At 46.1% G+C, this 26,199-nt stretch overlaps 1 protein-coding gene and 1 long non-coding RNA gene across 2 annotated transcripts in view; one reads left to right on the forward strand and one right to left on the reverse strand.

Moving 5' to 3' along the window:
• The window catches only part of SDK2 (sidekick cell adhesion molecule 2), a 655,374-nt gene that overhangs the window by 447,357 nt on the left and 181,818 nt on the right, over positions 1-26,199 (reverse strand). The gene's annotated exons all lie outside the window — the stretch shown is intronic.
• Positions 331-20,467, forward strand: LOC115473515. Its single transcript, XR_003942677.1, has 4 exons — positions 331-412; positions 3,826-3,828; positions 12,365-12,370; positions 20,457-20,467. It is a non-coding gene; the product is annotated as an uncharacterized LOC115473515 (long non-coding RNA).

Genomic DNA, 26,199 nt, shown 5'->3' on the forward strand with positions numbered 1-26,199 from the left:
ACCTGGTCAAATATTTAGGTTGAGAAAATGACTTGAAATGCAACAACTAGTCGGCCAGGAAAATGGACACCATGAGCTCATCCGCATTCTAATTAAGAAATGAATAACCTAAATCTATAGCCCTGGAGGGCTCATGATCTAAGTTTGCACCTGAGTGACTTGCACAAGGTCACTAATGGGAGAAGGGATTAGGGTTAGTGTATTATGTGTGCTATCTACTCTGTACAGTTATTTTTAACTGAAAGCAGTGGAATCTAAAATCCTAAACTAAATTAAATTTCTGATTCCCAGAAGCAGACTGGGTATTCAAGGGAAGGAGCTTCCTAGAACATGGAGGCAGGATGCATTGTTATGTATATTTAATACGAGTATTATTTATATTCAACTGCATTGTCTGTATAATAGATAGCACGTACTGGGGCTTCCCATCCCCTTATAGTTTGAAGTATCCTATGATTGACTCCTTGTGAGCTTTCCCTTTTGGCTGTTAGCTCTGAGCCTCCCTCTCTGCCTCTGCAGACTGTGTGAGACAGCCCAGTCTTGCTAGCATGCTTTGTGATCAGCAGCTGTTCTAGGGCTGATCTCTCATTAATCTACCGTAATTACATCAAGATTTTTCACCATCTCCCCAAGTCATTCTCCTTTTATTTACCCTGAGTTTCTCCCCCTCCCCCCCTTATTTCCTTTGAGAGCCATAGCTTTTTCAGTACAGCTTCTACCACTGTCAAGACCAAACCCTTGGACCAAGACAAGATTCTGGTTTCATGTGATAAATGTACATGCATTGAGTCCCTTGTGAAAGAAGTACAAGAACTAAGAGAAGTGGTGGTAAGGCTAAGAAACATCTGGGACAACCAGAAATGTGACCCAGAGACACAGGTCAAAACATTTAGGACGTTCAGCAAAGGGAGAGAAGATCCTGGGCAGACAGAGCACAACTGGAAGCAGGTCACCAAGTCCCACAAGATCAATCCTCCAACTCCACCTTCTATTCAGCTAAAGAATCGGTTCACAGCCCTGGAGGTAGAAGAGCTAGAAACATCTAAAAAACAAGAGGAAACAATGACCATCACAGCCGGACAATTGGCCCAAAGAAAGCGAAAGGCAGTGGTGGTTGGAGATTCACTTCTAAGGGGTACCGAAGCGCCCATCTGCCGGCCGGATATGTTGTCCAGAGTAGTGTGCTGCCTGCCGGGTGCCAAGATTCGCGATATTGTGGAAAGATTGCCTAGACTCATCAAGCCTACGGACCACGCTCCTATGCTACTCATCCATGTTGGCACAAATGATACAGCTAAGTATCCTACTGAATGTATCATACGAGACTTCGTGGCTTTGGGTCAGAGGGTGAAGCATCTAGGTGCGCAGGCGGTGTTCTCATCGATCCTCCCTGTCGAAGGTAAAGGTCGAATGAGAGAAGCTCGCATATTGCAGATAAATGTGTGGCTGCGTGGTTGGTGCTGACGAGAAGCCTTTGGTTTCGTAGACCATGGGATGATTTTCCAAGAGGCACTGAGCGGTGATGGTGTCCATCTGCCAAGGAAGTGAAGGAGTGTCTTCAGCAACAGGATGGCTAAAGTACTAAAGAGGGCTTTAAGCTAAAATTGATGAGGGTGGGTATAAAAGGCCACGAAGCCATAATTAACCCCAAGCAAGGTAGGACATCTAATGCCTCTATAGAAGTGAATAAAAAGAGTAAATTCTGGAGAGTCTTGTATACCAATGCCCGTAGTATGAGAAACAAACTTCTAGAACTTGAGGCTACAATGATGGAAGCAGACTTGGATTTAGTGGCAGTCACAGAGACGTGGTTCACAGAGAACCATGACTGGGATGTTGTTATACCTGGCTATAATCTATTCAGGAAGGACAGAGTCGAAAAAAGGGTGGAGGTGTGGCATTATATGCTAAGAATGATATCCAAGTGACAGAACTACAGGACATGTGGGGTAGGGAAGAAGCGCTGTGGGTTAAACTGGAAAGAGGGAAAGGAAAATGTATCTATATCGGAGTGATATACAGACCTCCCTCACAGTTGGAGGAACTGGACAGGGACGTAATTGAAGACATCCGAAGGATAGCTAGGAAAGGGGAAGTACTACTAATAGGTGGCTTCAATATGCCAGATGTTGATTGGGGTGTCCCGGCTGCGGGGTCGTCTAGAAGCAAAGAGATCTTAGATTTCCTATAGGAACAATAGTTCTAGTGGTGGGTAACGGAACCGACGCGGGATGGAGCTGTTCTGGACCTGGTGCTTACAAATGGAGAGTACGTTTCTGAAGTCAAGGTGGTGGACCATTTGGCATCTAGTGATCATCGTATGGTATGGTTCAATATTAAAACAGAAGAGAGGGCTCACTCGAGATTGAAGGTCCTGGATTTCAAAGGAATTAACTTTGCCGAGATGGGGGAATTTCTCAAGAAACAGTTAGCAGGATGGGAACAGCTGAAGGATGCAGAACAGCAATGGATAAGACTGAAAGGAGCTATATTAAAGGCAACTAAACTTTATGTTAGAAAATTACATAAAAGGAAAAGAAGGCCTCTCTGGTTTTCGAATGTAGTAGCTGAAAAGATAAGGGAAAGGAGGTTAGCCTTTGCTCGTTATAAGAAGACTCAGAAAGATGAAGACAGGAGAGAATACCTAAATAAGCGAAGAGAAGCTCAGGAAAGCGAAGCAGCAAATGGAGGAAAAGATAGCTAATATGGTAAAATTAGGGGGACAAGACCTTTTTCAGATATGTAAGTGACAAGAGGAAGTGCCATAATAGCATTGTGAGGCTCAAAGCTGAGGGAGAGAAATATGTGGAAGATGATAAGGATAAAGCTGAACTGCTTAACAATTATTTTAGCTCTGTGTTCACGAATGAAAGACCGGGGGTAGGGTTGCAGAAAACAAAGGATAAAGGGGATGGATGTATGGTAGATCAAGACCCGTTTACGGAGGACTGTGTTTGAGAGGGGCTTATCAAACTAAAAGTAGACAGAGCGATGGGGCCTGATGGGATACACCCGAGGGTGCTTAAGGAACTCGGAGAAGTTCTGTCGGCTCCACTGATGGACCTCTTCAATGCTTCCTTAGAAACTGGAGTGGTCCCGGTGGACTGGAGAAGGGCGGATGTGGTTCATTTGCACAAGAGTGGAAGTAAGGAGGAGGTAGGGAATTACAGACCTGTCAGTCTGACCTCGGTGGTGAGTAAGCTAATGGAAACGCTTCTAAAGAGGAGGATTGTGACATTTCTTACTACATGGAATGCGGGACCCGAGGCAGCATGGCTTCACTAGTGGCAGGTCATGCCAGACGAATCTGTCTTCTTCGACTGGGTGACCAAACAGTTGGATGTGGGAGGGGAGCTTGATGTGGTATACTTGGATTTCAGCAAAGCCTTTGACACGGTTCCGCACAGGCGACTGATAAATAAATTGAGTGCCCTCGGTGTGGGACCTAGAGTAACTGATTGGGTAAAAAATTGGTTGAATGGTAGGAGACAGAGGGTGGTGGTAAATGGAGCTTGCTCTGAAGAAAAGGAGGTCGTCAGTGGAGTACCGCAGGGATCAGTCCTAGGGCCAGCTCTTTTTAACGTCTTTGTGAGCGATATTGCAGAAGGGCTATTTGGTAAGGTTTGTCTCTTTGCAGATGATACTAAACTCTGCAACAGGGTGGACACCCTGGAGGGTGTGAATGACATGAGGAAGGACTTAGCGAAGCTAGAGGAATGGACCAATATTTGGCAACTAAGGTTTAATCCCAAAAAATGCAGGGTCATGCACTTGGGTCGCAAAATTCTGAGGGAACGGTACAGTATAGGGGGTGTAGTGCTTCAGTGTGTGAAGGAAGAGCGGGACTTGGGGGTGATTGTGTCTGATGACCTTAAAGCTTTCAAACAGGTAGAAAAAGCAACGGCCAAAGCCAGAAGGATGCTTGGGTGCATAAAGAGAGGCATAACCAGCAGGAAAAAGGAGGTGATAGTGCCGTTGTATAAGTTTCTGGTGAGGCCTCATTTGGAGTACTGCGTGCAGTTCTGGAGACTGCACCTACGGAAAGATATAAACAGGATGGAGTCGGTCCAGAGGGCGGCTACAAAATTAGTAAGCGGTCTTGAATGCAAAAATTATAAGGACAGGCTTATGAACCTCAACATGTATACGCTGGGAGAGAGAAGGTCGAGAGGAGACATGATGGAAACATTTAAATATCTCAAGGGCATTTATGTACAGGAAGAGAGCCTTTTTCAAATGAAGGAGAGCTCTGGAATGAGGGGGCATACGACAAAGTTGAGAGGGAATAGGCTTAGGAGCAACCTGTGGGAGTATTATTTCACAGAAAGGGTGGTGGAGGCATGGAATGGCCTCCCGGTGGAGGTGGTGGAGTTGAGGACTGTTCCAGAGTTTAAAAAGGCATGGGATAAGCATGTAGGAACAGGAAGAATTAGGGGTTACAGAGGAAGGGCAGACTGGATGGGTCATATGGCCTTTATCTGCCGTCATGTTTCTATGTTTCTCAGTTGGGCTGAGGTTCTGGCCATCTCCTTGCCTCTGGGGTGGCTCGATACAGACTCTACGTGCAGAAGGCAACAATTCTCTTCTAAGCAACTGAACTGTAAGTTGGATTTTCTTTGTTTATTCTTTCTGAGTACTGCAATAAAGAAGATTTGCTTAAGAATTGAGAGTCTACTGGTAAAGCTTCACTTGAGAATGATTTAAGCTGGCTGTTGAGCTACACTATAATTGCCTAGAACAGTACATCAGTACTTAAAAGTAAAGGAACAAGGCAGCACAGCTGGGCCATCTCCTTTCTGGCCCAGGAAAGAAAATGGAGTGATGTCTGTAGACACTGGCTTGCCTGACGTGGAAGCCCCAGGCCTGAGATGTGCCTTCAGAAATATTGGAGGGAGTACCAGAGGTGTCCGATCTTCGAGAGAAAAGATTTGTAGTGCTGATGTCTCTAGAAGAGCTTGGTATTTTATCAAAGCTAGAAGCTTGGGAAGATTGCAAACCAAGGTCCTCATGGATTCAGGAAATACAAGAGAAAGAGAGAAAGAGGAACCTTGGAAGTGTTTTTCAGGGTCAAGAAACATTGCTGTTCAGAGGAAGAAGGGAGTCTGATCTGAGGATGCAGAGAGTCTCAGAGGAGGTCCTGAAGAAGGACTCAGAGCTTGAGAGAAGGGGGAAAAGACTCCAAACAGAAGAGTAACACACTAAACATTGTCTTCTGTGTTTCATTTTGCTGTTTTGCTCTTCCTACAACAGATGACCTTCATTCATTATTTCTACTATATATTCAATATTTGACAATGATTCCTTGTTGGACAGTGTGGAATCCTTCAAGAGCAGTCTCTCTTCCACCCCTCAGGACCCTGACCTAAAGACAAAAGGAGACATCCCTTCCACACATACAGTCCACCCAGGACTCTGCTACATGGACAATGCAGTGGCAGTGCCCTGGTGAGAACTGTTACAGGAGTAGAGGATGGTAGCTTATTATCTGATTTTACTATGGAATGGCAATAGCCTGATTTAGCACTTTCAGAGCTGAAAAATATGTCAATGGCTCTGGACACAGGTTCCTGCTTTTCAGACTTACCAGGGCTAGAAGTGCTGATGAAGGACCCATGTCCTTTCACTGGTGGCAAGAGCAGAATAAGGGAAAGGGAAATGGGACTTGATATACCGCCTTTTTGAGGTTTTTGCAACTACATTCAAAGCTGTTTACATATATTTAGGTACTTATTTTGTACCAGGGGCAATGGAGGGTTAAGTGACTTGCCCAGAGTCACAAGGAGCTGCAGTGGGAATCAAACCCAGTTCCCCAGGATCAAAGTCCACTGCACTAACCACTAGGCTACTCCTCCATTAGTAACATTCCATGTAGAATCTCAAATAGTAGCAACATTCCATGTAGAATCTCAAATAGTAGCAACAGAATCTCAATAGTAGCAACATCCCATCTAGAATCTCAAATAGTAGCAACCACTAGGCTACTCTTCCACTCCTTGGGATTCCGGAATCTTGCTATTCTTTGGGGTTCTACATGGAATGTTGATACACTTTGAGATTGTACCTGGAATCTTGTTACTGGGACGATACACTGCCTTTCTGTGGTTTTTGCAACTACATTCAAAGCAGTTTACATATATTCAGGTACTTATTTTGTACCGGGGGCAATGGAGGGTTAAGTGACTTGCCCAGAGTCACAAGGAGCTGCAGTGGGAATCCAACTCAGTTCCCCAGAATCAGAGTCCATTGCACTAACCACTAGGCTACTCCTGCACTCCCTGGTATTTTAGGGTACCAGAATGTGGAATGAAAAGTGCCCAATCCAGGCCACAAGTACTATGATTGTACTTGTGAGCTAGATTAGTCACTTTTGGAAATAGGATACTGGGGTCGATGGACCTTTGGTCTGGCCCAGTAGGGCAGTTCCCCTTATTTTCCAATTCCATACCTAGTCCAATAACATAGGAGGAGCTGTGAGAGAAAATACCCAGTCTGGGCCCACCAAACTAATTTCTTGGTGGTCTTCTCCTAGCCTAACTCCAGGTCTAGATTTGACATAAGATTGCAGCATGAGGAAGAAAGCCCAAAGTAACTTAAAAAAGGAGGTGATTTGTGGAGGTCGTAAAAAGAAACAACAATGAAAGATAATTGTTTTCTATGGAAATAAAAGCACCATCAGGCATTGCAGGAGACTAACAGGAAAGGAGCACTACGGTGGCAACAAATATGACAAAGGGGATGGGACAACTCGAGTCCCTGTGAGGAAAAGCTGAAGCGGCTAGGGCTGTTCAGCTTGGAGAAAAGTCAGCTGAGGGGAGATATGATAGAGGTCTATAAAATAATAAGTAGTACATTTAAAACAAATCAGAGAAAATATTTCTTCACTCAACGTGTAATTAAACTCTGGAATTCGTTGCCAGAGAATGTGGTAAAAGCAGTTAGCTTAGCAGGGTTTTAAAAAAGGTTTGGATCTCTTCCTAAAGGAAAAGTCCATAAGCCATTATTAGGATAGACTTGGGAAAATCCGCTGCTTATTTCTAGGATAAGCAGCATAAGACATATTGTACTGTTTTGGGATCTTGCCAGGTACTTGTGACCCGGATTGGCCACAGTTGGAAACAGGATACTGGGTTTGATGAACCTTCGGTCTGTCCCAGTATGGCAACGCTTCTAATGTTCTTATGTACACATGTGATCATCTCAAGCTTACTCTCAAATGCTGCATTTCGCAGTACAAACTTGGAAACCAGAATGATAAAGATGATGTTTATTATGGAAGTACCCGAGGCCTCTGCTGATTGGTTTATTTATCATCTTTGCACCAAGAAGTACCATGGGCTTTGAAGATGTTTCAGCTCCTTCTGCCCATAATACAAGTGAAAATGAGACTCACGCACTTTCATAATTTGCTAATGTAGCTGTGCTCTACATGGAAAATTATATAAATGGGTATCCGGAGTAGTTTTTATGTGATGGATAATTAGGTGCAAGATAAAACAAATTAAAAGAGTAGACCATATTAATAAAAACAAAGGCAAGCATTAATGCTCACACATCTGCTGATGTGCATTTAACCATTTTAAATTTGAAAAGAGATTTACTGTACTGGAAGGACAGAAATGCAACCTCACTAAGCTTCATGATCCTCTGTTTAGTGCTGTGTGCTCCGCCGCTAGGGTCAAATAGTAGATGACGGCAGAAAAAGACCTGCATGGTCCATCCAGTCTGCCCAACAAGATAACTCATATGTGCTACTTTTTATGTATACCTTACCTTGATTTGTATCTGTCTTTTTCAGGGCACAGACCCTAGAAGTCTGCCTAGCACTAGCCCCGCCTCCCAACCACCAGCCCCTTGATTTGTATCTGTCATTTTCAGGGCACAGTACTACTACTACTTAACATTTCTAAAGCGCTACTGGGGTTACGCAGCGCTGTACAATTGCACAAAGAAGGACAGTCCCTGCTCAAAGGAGCTTACAATCTAATGGACAAAAAATGTGCAATCAATCAATTTGGGGCAGTCTAGATTTCTTGACTAGGGGTATAATGGTTAGGTGCTGAAAGCGACACTGAAGAGGTGGGCTTTGAGTAAGGATTTGAAGATGGGCAGGGAGGGGGCTTGGCGTATGGGCTCAGGAAGTTTATTCCAGGTCAGAGCATGGAGTATAAATGAAGCCCCGGAAACTACATTTATACTCAAAGTGGTTTACGCATACTATTTTTGCAGGTATTTTTCCGTCCCTAACGGGCTCACAATCTGAGGTTATTTGTACCTGGGGCAATGGAGGGTTAAGGGGCTCATTTACTAAGCTGCGGTAAAGGAGACCCCGTGCTAGCGTTGACGGCTGTTTTTGCCGTGTGCCAGGACTCCTTTTACCGCAACGGGTAAAAACGCCAGAAAAAGAAATGGCCGTGGGGTAAGTTCGTACTTGAAGCCATTTTGGGGGGAGCACTTGCCGTCACCTTAATGGTGGTGGTAGAGGCTCCTGAGCTAACCCGGAGGTAACCGGTTAGTGTGTGATGTTGCCCAATTACGGCCGGGTAACCCCCTGCAGAAACAGTTTTTAAAATATTTCTGCTACCACCGGAAATGGCGCACGCTGGGGGTGGAACTACTTCCGGCAGCTGCGTTGGGCCAGTAGTAATTCCGGGTTGCCATGTGGCAACCCTTCAGTAAAAGGGCCCCTAAGCGACTTGCCCAGGGTCACAAGGAGCTGCAGCGGGAATGGAACCCAGTTCCCCAGGATCTCAACCCACTGCAATAACTGTTAGGCCACTCTTCCAGCAAATAACAAAGCAAGCTCTGAAGCACTGATAAATACATTTTGAATACAACCCTCCTCCCCTTCAAGGACCCCTCAAAAACTACCCGGGGGGGGGGGGGTGGACGCTGGCGAGCTTCAAACAATATGGACGCATACAGCTTTTGCTCTGTTGGCTCCTCACAAATATCCTTTAACATCCAGATCAAGGGCACAGAGAAATAACTTTCAGCCCTCTCCATCTTACTTCTAACGGCTTCAGGCAAGAATCAAAAAGCTGACAATGCAGCACATCAACATCAAGGAGTCAAACGAGATAATATTGAGCCACCATCACCAAGTAAGTTGGACAAAGGCAAAACGGAGGAAACTTCCCTAGCGGCTTTAACGCAAGAAATCCTTCAGATTAAGGATATCTAGAAAACAAATCAAGACTCCTTCTTGAAATTCAAAGAGAAGCTTCAGCAGATGAAACTACTGACAATAGACTCCGCGAGCTTGCCTCTCAACTATAGGCCTTACCACGTGTGACCAAATCTCTTCACCATCTTGAACAACCACTCATACAGAAACAATTTTAGGATCTTGAGTCTTCCGGACTGATTGGAAGGTTCCGACACCATTTCTTTTCTGGCCAAATGGATTCCGCAACTTCTGGCTACCGAAATCAGCATTCCGCTAGAACCTTTGTGCACCCTCATTTATCCTCAAAACATCCTCACCCAATTGTAGCTCGAGCCCTGCGCTACCAACATGCTTTGCAGATTCTTTTGCTGGCAAAATCCAAAGTACCTCTCAAGTTCGAGGGTAATACTATTCTTATCATGGTAGACCTCCATAAATGGACAGTCCAGTGTCGCAAAAGGTTCCTTGCTATGCGAACTACTCTTTAAAAGCTGGGGTAAAATTTGGCTTATTCTTTCAAGCTACCATGAAGGTCACCATCAATAATTCAACAAGATCTTTTGAAGATCTTGACTTGCTCTTTGTATTTGATCGACTTGTGCTGGTGCACTTTAAATTAAAAAGCTATTGAAGACTCAGTTGTTTGTGGAAGGATGTTTCTGTTTACAGTGGGATCTGGAATGGCAAAGCCTTTGTATCAATGACTTTGTCTATGTTGAGACGGTTAGATTAACACCATTGTTATGGTTCTTATGAAGTATTTTGTTTTGTTTGATGTTTTTAATGTATGTTTGTGTAATCCCCCATTATATGGGGATTACTAAGAGAGTAAGTCCCTGTGGAGAGTCACTGGGGGTGGGGGGAGGAGTGATTGGGAGGTCTCCCTGGGTGGGAGGAAGCCCAGCCCATGAGGAATATGTATGGAATAAAACGTAGAGAGATAATGCCTATATTGGGAAGAGTGATAGTTTTTGGAGGAGTTGGGAGGATGTAGAGCGGGAAAGGGTCTTTGGTTGCCTGCAAGCCCCTGCCAAGAAACCCGAAGGTTGAAGAAACATGAACGAGTATCACAATTTTACTTGAAACTCCAATGGCTTCCTATAGAAGCCAGGGTGTTGTTCAAGTTCTCGTGTTTTCTTTATAAGAGTTTATATGGTTTAACACCAAATTATTTATGAGATCATTTTCTCTTTTATAATTCTTTTAAACTTTATTGGAAATTGAATTTTAATTTCTTTTGAATGCCATCTGCAAAAGGCAAGAAAAGATTGGGATTAATGGACAGTCTATTGGTGTGTCAAGCAGCATCTTCAACTTATACAGTTTTTAGGAGGAACCTCAAAACATTTTTTTTCCAAAACTTTGTATTACATGATAAATTGTAAAATATTGCTGTTTATTTGGATTTATGGTTTATGTTCCAGTTTTCTTGCATTGTAATCCACTTAGATCTGCAAGGAGAGAGCGGACTAGAAGCTCTGAATTATTATTATTATTTGCTGGTTAGGAGCATGAAAACCAAGGAAACCTGCTTTTGGTGAGGGAAGGCCCCTTTAGTGTTGCAATCACTCTGTGACGTTGTGCAGAAAGAACGGAGGAATGTCATAATCCCGCAGCCAGAAAGAGTGTTAAAGACACCTAGGCAGGCAGCTGAAAACAATGGCGACTTGGAGAAAGTACTGTGTACGTGAATGCGTGATGACCAACACGGAAATAGCAACTGAAGAGGCCAACAACCGTGCTTCTGAATTTTAAAGGTGTTAACTCACTTTGCCAGGGATCCAGTCCAGTCTAAGATCAATTTCATTTGTACCACCACCGAAAACACCGCATGCCTCACACCTCTCACTCTCCTCTATGTCTCTTTAATGAATTATTGGACATACTGAAAGGATAACATGCCAAGCTCAAATTGAAACAAAAGGAAAAAAAAAGAGTTGAAATATGCTAGTGGTAATGATTCAGCTAAAGCACATCTGTTACCAAGGAGCAAGCTGTCAGCTCATCATTGAGCAAATACCATGGCAGAGAAGGCACAGGCAAGGCAAGATTCACCATAACCACCTGCCAGGTTTAATGGCCCGAGCCAAGTCCCAACAGACATTTGAATACACTGCCCAACTCAGGACAGGTAACAGGTGCAATGTTTCCAGAACGTACTGACTTTTCTTAACATTTTTCTAAATTTCAATGACTTGCAACTTGCGACGCTACGGTTCCCCCATTTTAAATAAATCATTGACTGGTCCTGTTCTTTGTCCTCTTTTAAAAATGCGTATACAAATCCTGCCAACTCTAGATGTAGCCTTAAGACTGAGGGAGGGGTGCAGAAACCATAAATAAAAGTAACAGCTGCTCTTCATTGAACAGATATGTCCACTGAGGCCTCTAAAAGCTGTAAGTGAAAGGGTCATTCCATGGCCTTGACGGTGCTCTCCACGGGTTATAGGGAAAGAGAGATTTCAGTGCAACACAAGAAAACCTCAGTGGGCACATGTCCATTCACAAAACATTTGCAAACATGGACAGTAAATGCTGTGTCCTAGCAAGGTTGACATGAAATACAAAGTCACAAAGTAATCTTTCAAAGAAGGACGGAAACAGGACCACATAAATGGAATTCTGTACTCAATCAACTCACCGAGATTGTCTACTGGGACCCTACCAAAGTATATGGGAATCTAATGTTAATCCGCAAATGAACCTTTTCCGTAGATGGGAAGGCTGTAGAACTAGAGGACATGAAATGAGACTGAAGGGGGGCAGACTCAAGAAAAATGTCAGGAAGTATTTTTTCACGGAGAGAGTGGTGGATGCTTGGAATGCCCTCCCGCGGGAGGTGGTGGAGATGAAAACGGTAACGGAATTCAAAAATGCGTGGGATAAACATAAAGGAATCCTGTTCAGAAGGAATGGATCCTCAGAAGCTTAGCGGAGATTGGGTGGCACAGCCGGTGGTGGGAGGCGGGGCTAGTGGGTGGGAGGCGGGGCTAGTGCTGGGCAGACTTCTACGGTCTGTGCCTGAAAATGGCAGATACAAATCAAAGTCAGGTATACACATAAAGTAGCACACATGAGTTTACCTTGTTGGGCGGACTGGATGGACCGCACAGGTCTTTTGCTGCCGTCATCTACTATGTTACTATGTAATGTACTCAACGCCTACAGTCTATAACCAGATTGACACGTTATAATAAGGAGTTAGTTTTAGAAAACACTTGCGAAATGCACTTTGATGCCGGGACAAATGATTATACAAGTTTTGCCATTCGCTGACTCACAACACGCTCGACAGATTAGTGTTCTTATACCAAATTCTTGTTATAATTCTTCTACAGATTCAGTCGGAAGTCCCACTACTACACCCAGATAACAAGTTTTTCAAGTGGAAACCTAATGGTTAGTGCTTCAGGATGCGGACCTGGGGAACCAGGTTCCATTCTCAGCTCCATGTGACCCTGGGCAAGTCACTTAGCCCTCCATTGCCCCGGGTACAATATACTTAGATTGCGAGGGGCAGTGCAAGTGCCTGAATAAGTTCTATATGTAAACCACCTTGATTTGTGGTTCAAAAATTGATAGACTTTCACAAAACTGTGACACGTATTTTCAAAAGGGGAAACCAGATTTTGATAGTCCATTCCAGACAGACATCAAAGCTTAAGGGCCTCTCAGAATATTCTGCAAATCTTGTTGGCAGAAGAAAGCTCATGGTGTCATGTACTCACTGAGATACCCGTAAGAACTAAAGGTAAGAAAAAGAATTTACTTCCCGAAATGGAGTCCTCTAACTGCCGTTATGCTCACCTGAAATCTATTTGTCTTGTTTTCCTTTCCTCTCTCTTTGGCTGGTTACTCATAAGCATGCTGAACCTTCTCTCTCCTATCCCATGCTCCCTTGTTATATGTGACACGGCGGTGAAGTCACAAACCCGAACTGATGACGTCATAATAATCTGCCTGGCAACCGTGAGTTGCTCCAGAAATTGTTTGGTAAAGGGGAGAGAAAAGATGAGGGCGCATGCATTGTCTTCTATGTATCTATATTTATCTTGTTTTGCTGTGAGTGAAGATTTCAGCCTCCACGTTAAAGCAGAATTTAAGTGGGAGATGTACGTAGCAGACCTCTCTCCTCATCCAGCAAGACTTGCTGATTAAATTCCTACTGAAACGTATCTCCCAAATCACAGAAAGGAAAGAATCTTCTATTAGTCAGAAAGCTGGTTACACACTGTGTTCCTCAGCTCTGTTGTTCTGGATAAGAAATTTCCATTGTTCTCAGGATCCTTTACCTGCATTTGCCTTTAATTAAATCAGGGTGTAACATGCAGTGTTATTATCTGGACATTTTCTTTTTGTCCACCTGCTATCAGTTGTTGGTTATACGGAGACTCTTAATTATGTACAATTTACAGCTTCCTTGGGGTGCATTGCCTTGAAATAAGTGAAACCCCAAATGCCAGAGCCGATGAGATAAATGAATACCTCATATTTATTTAATTTATTTCTTGGGCTTCATATACTGCAAAAAAAAAACCCAGCTGTTTACAAATAAAGGTACAAAAGTGCAATGCAGATGAGGATACTAACAAAAAAGAGGAGGAACCTATCTTATCTCTCCCCCACACTCCTCGGGAACTCAGTTCACTGGGTAAATCTCTCTTATCTGCACCCTTTTCCTCCACTGCTAACTCCAGACTCTGTTCCTTTTATCTTGCTGCACCATATGCCTGGAATAGACTCCCTGAGCCAGTATGTCAAGCTCTGTCTCTGGCCATCTTCAAATCTAGGCTAAAAGCCCACCTTTTTGATGCTGCTTTTAACTCCTAACCCTTACTCACTTGTTCAGTACCCGTATTTTATCATTCCCACCTTAGTAGTTCTTTTATCTCTTATTTGTCCTGTTTGTCCTGATTATATTGTAAGCTCTGTCGAGCAGGGACTGTCTCTTCATGTTCAAGTGTACGTCTAGTCAGTGGTGTTCCTAGGGGGGCTGACATCTGGGGCGGATCGCCGATGCGCCCCGCCCCCCGGGTGCAGCGCCCCCCCCCCCCCGGAACAGCATGATGCCCCCCCGGCGAAAGAAACCCCCCCCCGGGTGCACGCCGCTGGGGGGGGGGTGCTGCGCCTGCCGGCTCTTCGTTAACATGCTCCCTCTGCCCCGGAACAGGAAGTAACCTGTTCCGGGGCAAAGGGAGCATGAAAACGAAGAGCCGACAGGTGCGCGGCACCCCCCCAGCAGCGTGCACCTGGGACGGACCGCCCCCACCGCCCCCCCTTGGTACGCCACTGCGTCTAGTGGCACTATAGAAATGATAAGTAGTAGTAGTATGTAATGAGAGAAGGGAAAAAGAGCCGAAGCTGAGGAGGTGGGTCATGAGGGGGACTTTGAATGAGGGGAATGAAAAGGTGGACATGAGGAGTTCCAGAGCTTAGGGCCAAGGCAGCTGAAGGCAGCGTCACGAGAGAAAGTAAGATGTACAGCAGTGGGGGAAGGGATGCATAGTAAGTTGTCATAAGAATAGTGTAAAAGACGGGTTTGGGTGTAAGGAATCAGGAACTGATGCAGGTAGACAGGAGCAGAAGACTAACAGAAGGAGCTTACAGTGAATATGCAAGGGAACGGGGGGGGGGGGGATGATGTGATCAAAATGGTGTGCTCAATGAATAAGTTTAACAGCTGAAAAAGGTGTGAACAAAATCTAAATAAATAAAAATGTTGCTACAATTTGAGATTCTGAATGGAATGTTGCTACTCTTTGAGGTTCTACGTGGAATGGAGTGGAGTAGAGGAGTGGCCTAGTGGTTAGAGCACTGGTCTTGCAATCCAGAGGTGGCCGGTTCAAATCCCACTGCTACTCCTTGTAATCTTGGGCAAGTCACTTAACCCTCCATTGCCTCAGGTACAAACTTACATTGTCAGCCCTCCTGGGACAGAGAAATATCCAGTGTACCTGAATGTAACTCACCTTGAGCTACTGTGCAAAATCTACATAAATATATGGAATATTGCTACTATTGAAGATTCCACATGGAATGTTGCCACTTTTGAGATTCTGGAATGTTGCTACTATTTGAGATTCTAGATAGAATGCTGCTAGTGGAGGAGTGGCCTAGTGGTTAGAGCACCAGTCTTGCAATCCAGAGGTGGCCAGTTCAAATCCCACTGCTGCTCCTTGTGATCTTGGGCAAATCATTTAACCCTCCATTGCCTCAAGTACAAACTTAGATTGTCAGCCCTCCTGGGACAGAGAAATATCCAGTGTACCTGAATGTAACTCACCTTGAGCTACTACTGAAAAGGTATGAGCAGAATCTAAATGAATAAAGATTCTAGAATTCTAAAGAATAACAAGATTCCATGCCGAAGTGTAGCAACATTCCATGTAGACCCCAAAGAGTAACAAGATTCTTTGGGGTGGAGGAGTGGCCTAGTGGTTATAGTACCAGTCTTGCAATCCACAGGTGGCTGGTTCAAATCCCACTGCTCCTTGTGATCTTGGGCAAGTCACTTAACCCTCCATTGCCTCAGGTACAAACTTAGATTGTGAGCCCTCCATTGCCTCAGGTACAAACTTAGATTGTGAGCCCTCCTGGGACAGAGAAATATCCAGTGTACCTGATTGTAACTCACCTTGAGCTACTACTGAAAAAGGTGTGAGCAAAATCTAAATAAATAAATATTTGAGAATCTACATGGAATGTTGCTACTATTTGAGATTCTACATGGAATGTTGCTATTCCACTAGCAACATTCCATGTAGAAGCCTGACCTTGCAGATCAGCAACGCGACCGCGCAGGCTTCTGTTTCTGTGAGTCTGACGTCCTGCACGTATGTGCAGGACGTCAGACTCACAGAAACTGAAGACTGCGCGGCCGCATTGCTGATCTGCAAGGGTAGGCTTCTACATGGAATGTTGCTAGTGGAGGAGTAGCCTACTGGTTAGTGCAGTGGAACATGGAATGTTGCTACTATTTGAGATTCTACATGGAATGTTGCTATAGTGGAGGAGTGGCCTAGTGGTTAAAACACCCGTCTTGCAATCCACAGGTGGCTGGTTCAAATCCCGCTGCTGCTCCTTTTGATCTTGGGCAAGTCACTTAACCCTCCATTGCCTCAGGTACAAACTTAGATTGTGAGCCCTCCTGGGACAGAGAAATATCCAGAGCTACTACTGAAAAAGGTGTGAGCAAAATCCAAATAAATAAATAAATGGTCCTGGGTCCCCTTCTCCACTGACCACTAGGCTACTCCAGAGACCTGTTTACTGCTCTAATAGGACTGGCCATAACTTCTGATTCTGTCATAGAGGCTGGTATGTAATGTTTCTTTCACATCTTTGTGGGGTGGGAGGGGGTCAGTGACCACTGAAGGAGTAAGGAAGGGTCATGCCTTAATCCCTCCAGTGGTCATCTGTTCATTTAGGGCACTTCTTTGAAACAGGTCTAGACCAAAATGTCTAACTTTTAGCCCTGGACATTTTTGTTTTGTTCCATTATGGCAGAAAAGCATCCAAGTTCTGGGAACACCCCCGACATTCCCCCTTGTGATTTGGATGCACGGAAAACAAACTGCATGGAAAAACGTCCTTAAAAATGGGTTTCAAAAATAGCGATTTGGATGTTTTCGCAAAAAAAAAAAAAAAAAAAAAAAAATGCAAAAAAAGCCTCTGCTGCTTTGCACCACTTTTTGAATGTTTTTCTGTTTTGAAAATGAGCCCCTTCGTGATTCAATCGAAAGTTTAGAGAAAGGTTGAAGGTGACATCCCCATGAATACTCTATTTGGTTTTAGCTCATGCAGTGTTCATGAGCTTAAAAACAGAATAATCGTACCATTGGTTCTGGGAGAAGATTCTACCCTGTTTCCCCGAAAGTAAGACATCCCCCGAAAATAAGACCTAATAGAGGTTTTTCTGAATTGGTAGATATAAGGCCTCCCCCGAAAGTAAGACCTAGCAAATTTTTTGTTTGAAAGCAGGGCCGCAGAGAGCCGGACAAGGCAGCCCCCGGGCTGCCCCCCCCACCCGAGGTCAACGGGCCCCCCCTCCACCCACCGTCGCTCCCGGAACTAACCTTAAACGCCTCCTTTCACCTTCGCAGCAAGCAGCAGCAGGGCAGACCTCTCCTTCGTTCCGTGCCCCGCCCTCGCGGACGTTACGTCAGGCGAGGGCGGGACACGGTAGGAAGGAGTGGCCTGCCCTGCTGCTGCTTGCTGCGAAGGTGAAAGGAGGCGTTTAAGGTTAGTTCCGGGAGCGACGGAGGGCGGGCGGGCCAACCCCGATGCTTCCCTGAAAAATAAGACAGCCCCTGAAAATAAGACCTAGCGCATTTTGGGGGGCAAAAATTAATATAAGACAGTGTCTTATTTTCGGGGAAACACGGTATTCTACTTTTAGTTGGGAATCTTGCTTTTCTTAAAGAATGAACAGTGGGGGGCCAGGCTGGAGTCTTGGTTGCAGTGCTGGGTGCTTCCATGTGGAGGAGCTAGTCTCAATTCCCAGATCAGATTTTCCCTGTCTCAGCCTGGCTGAGGTTGGGGCTGCCACTGTTGCAGGGACAATATTCAGGACGGATGTGGGGAAAGAAGCTTTATTTATTATGCAGTGGTGACACCAATAGATCAGCCTCTGGAGGGAGCCCCAGCATGCGGTCCCTGGTCAAAGACCATCACCACAATGGCTGGAATAGGGGCAGGAGTTGTAAAATGGGGAAAAAATCTCTGTGGCTGGAATAGGGCAGGAGTTGTAAAATGGGAAAAATCTCTGGGGAGAAGTCAAGGAAGTTTCCAGATGCCGTAATGCAATAGAGGCTGATTGCATTACATGATAGCGCAGGAAAAAAAACTGCTCCCTTCTCCCTCACAACACAAACACATAAAACAGTGAAGACTTCTACAGCAAGTCGAGAGATCTGAGATCTTTACAAGGGACATAAACCAGAATAGGCCAGTGAAGCACCATACGCAATGGGAAAGATTCTCAAAGGAGAGAAGAGATGCTGGAAGTGCATTCCTCCCCCCCCCCCCCACCCCTTCCCACCATATCAATACAAACAAGAGTTGGGGGCAGAGACTGTAAATAAGACACATCTGCACCATACATGACTTCTTTCACTGATTGCATTCCAGCAACCTCTAAGATTCTTCCACACGCCATCTGGAAGTCATGCCTTTGTGCATCAGCTCATATCAAGAGCAGCCGCTGCTGCCATAAAACCCAAATGACTCCCCATGGAGGAACAGGCAGGGTAATTGCTAAATAAATACTACCTACCCAGCTGCTCTTCTACCAGGGTTAATGTGGATGACATTTACTTCATGGCATGCTGTTAGTGCATTGGGGGGGGGGGGGGGGGGAGAGAATTCTCTTCCAGTTCATCCTCACTGCCCCCTCCCCTCAGCTTCCAAGATTAGGTTTGCATTGCTTACTTGAGTTCCAGCAAATCCACAGCAATCATAAACTGAGCCCAAGAAGGGGAGATAGAGGTTGGATATGGGACTTGATATACCGCCTTTTTTGAGGTTTTTGCAACTACATTCAAAGCGGTTTACATATATTCAGGTACTTATGTTGTACCAGGGGCAATGGAGGGTTAAGTGACTTTCTCAGAGTCACAAGGAGCTGCAGTGGGAATCGAACTCAGTTCCCCAGGATCAAAGTCCACTGCACTAACCACTACGCTTCTCCTCCACTCATTCCACCAATAAGAGCCAACCTCATCAGTGATGTCACAATGGCTTGATTGCCCAATACTTGGCTCACTTCTGATATTGTGATGTCATAAGGGAAAGTGGGAAAGAGAAAGGGGACTTGATATACTGCCTTTCTGAGGTTTTTTCAACTACATTCAAAGCGGTTTACATATATTCAGGTACTTATTTTGTACCAGGGGCAATGGAGGGTTAAGTGACTTGCCCAGAGTCACAAGGAGCTGCAGTGGGAATCAAACCCAGTTCCCCTGGTTCTCAGGCCATTGCACTAACCATTAAGCTACTCCTCCAAGGCTGGAAGGAGTGGGAGTGTGTGTGTGGGGTGGGGGGGGGGGAATCTCTCTATCACTCCTGAGGTTACTCAGAGCCATGTCATGACTAGGTTCGAGGACACTGTGGACCTCGGCTAGGTGTGAAGTGGCCTGAATAATGGGATCACTTTCTATTTAAAAAAAAAATGCATTTGGAACATGTAACTAGTGAAAGATTGTTCCCTGGAGTCCTTGGAACTGGTTCCCTAAACCTGGGGCAATGGAGGATTAAATGACTTGCCCAGGGTCACAAGGAGTTGCAGTGGCAATTGAACCCAGTTCCCCAGGATCAAGGTTCACTGCACTAACCACTAGGCTACTCTTCCACGGCCCAATGACCCATCTAATATTCTTGAAACCTTTTGCCGATTATATCATTAATAAAATTACCAAACTCTTCTGATGTACACAGCCCCTTCTCATTTGCTGACACCCACTGTGTTGGAGCTGTCATATGGGGTGACGGATGAGTGCTTCCACTTAAGGATATATATATATACTTGTGGCTTGAAAATTGAGGGATGTGCCCACCTGGAGGGATGGGCTCATGAGCAGTGGTAACCCATGTGGACCGGGAGATGAGTGCTGCAGTAAGATGGAGGTGGGAAAGAAAAACGGGGGCAGATTTCACAATAAAGAGTAGTTACTTACCTGTAACAGGTGTTCTCCGAAGACAGCAGGCTGCATATTCTCACAAGTGGGTGACGCCACGTCGGCCCCGGAGGATTTTAAAGCAAAATCTCAAAATCTCTTTACGGCGTTCCGTCGCGCGAGCGATCGTACTGCGCATGTGCGCACACCTATTCCCGCTCGCCGAGCGGACACGCCCCTCAGTTATATCCAAAAGAAGGAGGAGACAACTCCAAAAGGGGAAGGTGGGAGGGTTTGTGAGAATATGCAGCCTGCTGTCTTCGGAGAACACCTGTTACAGGTAAGTAACTACTCTTTCTCCAAAGACAAGCAGGCTGATATTCTCACAAGTGGGGTATCCCAAGCTTTCAGGCTTACACAACAAACAGTGGTCAATAGAGTCTCGCAACGGCGAGGCCAGAATAAACATTGACCTGAAATATCTAAATGAGTGTAGCCTGGAACAGAACAAACATGGGCTTAGGAGGGTTGGAGTTGGATTCTGAACCCCAAAGAAGTTCTGCAGCCCCGACTGCCCAAAAACCGACTGACGCGTCGGCTATTCTGCTGAAGGCAGTAGTGAGATGTGAATGTGTGGACTGATGACCACGCCACAGCTTTGCAGATCCCTTCAAAAGTGACTGATTTTAGATTAGTCACCTATTCAGCCATGGCTCTAATTTTGTGAGCCGTGACATGGCCTTCTAGAGTCAGTCCAGCTTGGACAAAAATGAAGGAGATGCAATCTGCCAGTTAAGAAGAAATGATGCGGTTTCCGACAGCAACTGGCATTAAAAGAAATAAACAACTGGGCGGACCTTCCGAGGGAGCTCGTCTGCTCCACGCAAAAAGTGCGCAGCTTGCTTTCGCCAGGGCTTGTAAGATGAGGGAGAAAGCATGTTGGCAAGACAATTGACTGGATCAGATGGTACTCTGATACCAGCGCCAGTAAGAACCTTGGCTGCATGCGGAGAACTACTCTGTTAAGATGAGAAGTAAGGTAAGGAGCTTGAGCTACTAGAGTCTGAAGCTCACCGACCTTTCGAGTTGAAGGAACAGCCACCAAGGAGAATGACCTTCCAGGTCCAATACTTCAGATGACAGGAATCCAGTGGCCCGAATTGAGCTTGCAGCAGCTGGATGAAAACGACATTGAGACCCCAAGATACTGAATAAGGAGTGATAGGGGCTCTGACCGAAGCATAAGAGCCAACTTGAAAAATTATTGTGGGTGCTAAGCCCAACAGAAATAATCCCCCTTAGATACAGACAAGGAATTCTCTCAATACTGTGGGAGAAGTAAACGTCATGAAGTGGACAGCTGAAGGCTGACCTTGTACACGTTGATGATAAGCTCTTATTGCACGAAGATGAATACAGACCGAGTTGGTCTTGAGACCAGATTCAGACAGGTGTGGAAAGAACTCAAGCAAGGTCTGTATAAGACTAGAGGCAGGATGTAGGACCTCGCTGTCACACCAGACGGCAAACCTCTTCCATGAAAAGAATAACACCTCTTTGTGAAATCTTTTTTGGAAGCAGGCAAGAGTCGGGAGACACTCTTCTGGAAAAGTCAACGAAACCTACACTCTCAACATCCAGACCATGTGAGCCATAGATTGGAGGTTGGGATGTAGAAGTGCCCCCTCGTTCTGCGTAATGAGAGCTGGAAAACATTCCAACTCCAGAAGAAGAGGGAATCGTATCTGACGTAGCTAGAAAGGAGCAATCAGAATCATGGCTCCACAATCTTGCTTGAGAATCAGCAAAGTCTTTTCCACCAGATGTATGGTAGGATACGCATACAGAAAACTTGTCCCCCAAAGAAGGAGAAAGGCATCCGATGGTAGCCTGCCGTGAACCTGCAGCCTGGAACAGAACTGAGGGACTTTGTGATTGAACTAAGTTGCTCAGCCTGTCGGCCAGACTGCTGTTTACGCCAATTAGATAAATGGCTTGGAGAAAACAAGCCGCGTTGGCGAGCCTACCGCTACATCTGCATGGCATCTTGACTCAGAGGACAAGATCCAGTACTCCTTTGTTATCGAGTACATCACAACCCGATTGTGTGGTTGATTAAAATAATTAGGTTGGATAGCCAGGAGGGATGCAACCTTCGTCAGCAGCTTTTGACTGAGTAAGGTGGACTGAACACCTCAGAATCAAAATGGAGAGAATTAACCACCTCTGAGGGGAATTCCGAAGACTGGCGAACAGTTGGGTTACATCCTCTAGATGTGCAAAAGTGTCAAGGGAGTGACGTGAACTGTGGAAGCCATATGTCTAGAAGTCTCAATATTACTGTGCTGTAATCAGTTGAGATGGGCAATCAACGTGTTAAGGGAAGACTTGCACTCCCAGTCCATGAAGATACGCTGCAACAACAGCTAGGCACTAGGAAAAACATACTCTGGACGCAAAGTGAGTAGAAGTATCTTGTAAGTCCAGAGAGCATAACCATTTGTTTTCCTGAAGTATGGGAAGAAGGTTGCTCAGGGAAATCATCCTGAACGAAATCAGTTGAGGCCCCTTATGTCTATGATGGGACGGAACCCACAAGGAAGGACCTGGGATAGAAACTCAATCCTTCTTACCCTTGTGGAACAGGCTCGACTGCATTGGTACTGAGAAAGGCAGAGAGTTTCTCTGCAAGTACTCACTGTTGATGGAAGCTAAAGGATTAAACTTCCAATGAACAATGTGGAGGGTTTGATTCCAGATTGAGAATGTATCCTAACCGGACTATTTGAAAAAACCCCCCGGTTGGAGGATATAGAAATCACCTGTGGTGGAGAAAATTTGAACTTCCCCCCGACAGGCAGATTGGCCGGTACGGACATTTGTTGTTTTTTTTTTTTTATATAGTGGCTATGCTGAATTGGAGCCACTCCAAAACCCCTCTCTGGTTCCTGCGGAATAGCTGCAGGAGCCTGATTAGGTGCACGCCGTTGACTAGAACGAGCGTGCTGATCTCTTTAAAGAAGTTCCGAGATGAGGAAGTGTATGCACAGCATATCAACAATTTTCTGCTGAGTCTCCTCCTCCAGGTGAGAGGCACACAGTCATGAGAGTCTGCGCATCACCATACCTAGAGCAGAAATCTAGGTGTTACAATACAAGTGATGAAAACGCCATTGGACAGGAACTTGCGACACTTGGAAAAAAGATGTAGCCTACTCCGGTGGGAATGCTCATAAAGATCTGGCAGGACTTGGTCTTGGACGCGATCATGCCAGCCTGGTACGCCATTCTCCAAGGGAGGCTAAGAATGTATGCTCTGGCCTCGGGGGCGCCGAAGCAAGTTCTTAGAACTGCTATCAGTTCTGAGTTGAAGATGGTAGTCCAGGACCTCGAGCATCTGGCATTGGGCTGATTGACAATCTCCATTGTAATGTGTCAAGAGAAATAGAGGATCTAGAGGATTCTCAGCAGAGAAAACCCCATGACCTTCATGTTCATCAGATGAACCATCATTGAACTGAGCCAACTACTCAAACAGAGCAGCTCAGATGCAAACATTGACCAGTATAGAGCAACTGTCATACATACAATTCTACAGAACAGCTATGGAAAATATGTTCTCCTGTAGCAAAATGGCTGTTCTTAACATGCATTTCTGGGCCTGGAAGCCAAGGTATGGAGGCGCAGTAAGTTCTACGAGCGAACCCTATACCAGAGGCAGCATCGGTGAAGGAGACCAGTTGAAAAGCTAGATGCCGCGGGAGGCGGTAGCATCCATGGCGTCCAATGGTACCCATGGTCTCGAAGCCAAGGACAACATCTGGCAATGCAAGGGAATCGAAACCAGACTGCCAGATGACTTCCATAACAGAGATGTGACCGATGGTACTGATAGTACTCATGGCACCGACGGTGCCGATGATACACATGGTACCGATGACCCCCGGTACCAATGGAACCCATGGTACTTGGGACCGATGATAGTCATGATATCTGGTATCGATGGTACCCATGATACCCTAGTACCGAAGGGACCCTTGACATGTGGTACCGATGGTACCCATGAAATTCGGCACCAACAGCACCGACGGTACCTATGGTACACATGGTATCGACGGTGCTCAAGACACCTGGTACCAATGGCACCCATGGTACCGATGGTACCGATGGTACCTGGTCATGCACCGACGGTATCCATGATAGCTATCCATGGTACCGACGATACCCGATACCGATGGTACTCGTGATACTCGGTACCGATGGGCGATGATACCTGTGATCGATGGTGCCCATGATATCTGATGCCGATGGTGATACCTGGTGCCGACGGTGCCCATGCACCGAAGACACTCGGCACCGATGATACCCGGTGCCGACGGAATCCATGGTACCGATGGTACCGGTACCGACGGGACCCATGGCACCGACCATGGTACCAATGTTCCCGGTACCGATACTCCTCGGTACCGACGCACCGGTGACATTCGGCACCGACGGCACCCATGGTACCGATGATACTCGGTACCGACGGCACCCATGGTACCGATGAAACTCGGTACCGACGGTACCCATGACACCCGGTACCGATGATACTCGGCACCGACGGTACCCATGACACCCGGTACCGATGATACTCGGTACCGACGGTACCGATGATGCCCGGCACCGACGGCACCCATGGTACCGATGATACTCGGTACCGACGGCACCCATGGTACCGATGGTACTCGGTACCGACGGTACCCATGACACCCGGTACCGATGATACTCGGTACCGACGGTACCGATGATGCCCGGTACCGATGCGGTGTATCGACGTCCAATGCCAGGATACCTCCATAATAGAGGGAGCAACGCTCTCGGCACCGACTGATGTCTGAAGCCCGAATACCTCCATAACAGAGGGAGCAAAGCTCTGGGCACCGATGGTACCGACACCTGCTGATGCGCCCGAATGACCTGCCAAGCAGGAGGCGCCGAGGCAGGTGGAGACCTACTCGATGCATAACTATACCCAGCGTGCATCGGTCTCTGTCGGACTCCCTGACAAGTAGCATAAGTCTCGTCTTTGAGACACTACCTGCGCTTCACAGGGAGATGATCCGGTCCTTTGGGCATCCCTGGCAGAGTAGAATACGTCTCGGTACTTTGAGACACTACTTGCGCTTCACAGGGAGATGATCCGGTCCTTTGGGCATCCCTGGCAGAGTAGAATACGTCTCGGTACTTTGAGACACTACTTGCGCTTCACAGGGAGATGATCCGGTCCTTTGGGCATCCCTGGCAGAGTAGAATACGTCTCGGTACTTTGAGACACTACTTGCGCTTCACAGGGAGATGATCCGGCCCAAGACACTTCCGCCGATGCGTCCGAATGACCTGCAGAGCAGGAGACGCCGAGACGGGTGGAGACTCACTTCAAAGGTTACACCACTGATATTGTGTCACCAGGCTGCCCATTCAGTGGCTGTGACATACATCTTCACCATGAAGCAGGCTCTCACAGCTCTCGAGAGCAATTTATTTAAGTTTTAATAAATGGATCAAAAAATGTGGGCTTGTTTTATTTGCTGGCTAGAGAGAGCCCACAGATAACAATATACCAGCACTTTCAAGTAAAAAAGAAAAAGAGAAGCTTATAAGCTTCGTTGAGGCACAGCCCCTTGTGACTCTGGCAATTACTTAAATTTTTTTCTTGCCTCAGGTACAAAAAATACCTGTATATATAAGCCACAATGAGCCTGCCATAAAAATAAAAAATAAAAAAGAGATTTACTCCGAAGACCTGAAGAAAACACGAAGCCCTAACGAACTCCGTGTCTCCTCAGACGCGGAAAAAGAAAAACTGAGGGGCGTGTCCGCTCGGCGAGCGGGAATAGGTGTGCGCACATGCGCAGTACGATCGCTCGCGCGACGGAACGCCGTAAAGAGATTTTGAGATTTTGCTTTAAAATCCTCCGGGGCCGACGTGGCGTCACCCACTTGTGAGAATATCAGCCTGCTTGTCTTTGGAGAATGACAATTTTCATCACAAACCTTTTCCAGGCTGCAGCTAGAAAGAAATAGTATGGGGGGGGGTGGGCAGGGGGTGTAGCCACGAGTGGGCCACCCAGTTTGGGCTCAGGCCCACCCTCCAGTGAGTGCACCTTGACAGCCAGACGTGGAGGGAACAGGATGGTCTCCTGCAGTCCTGCATTACTTTATTCAGTGGATCCTGGGTAGCAGTAGCAATTCCTACACTCTGCCTGCTGCTAACCCGGAAGCTTCTCCTCTGCTGCATCCCACCCTCCTCTGTTGCAATTCCTGTTTCTCTGCCTGGGCAGTGGGATGCAACAGAGGAGAGGCTTCCAGGTTAGCAGCAGGCAGAGTGTAGGAATTGCTGCCGCTACCCAGGATCCATTGAAGTGAGAGGGTCACAGG

This window comes from Microcaecilia unicolor, chromosome 6 (genome assembly GCF_901765095.1).
Source record: "Microcaecilia unicolor chromosome 6, aMicUni1.1, whole genome shotgun sequence".
In the NCBI taxonomy this organism is placed as follows: Eukaryota; Metazoa; Chordata; class Amphibia; order Gymnophiona; family Siphonopidae; genus Microcaecilia; species Microcaecilia unicolor.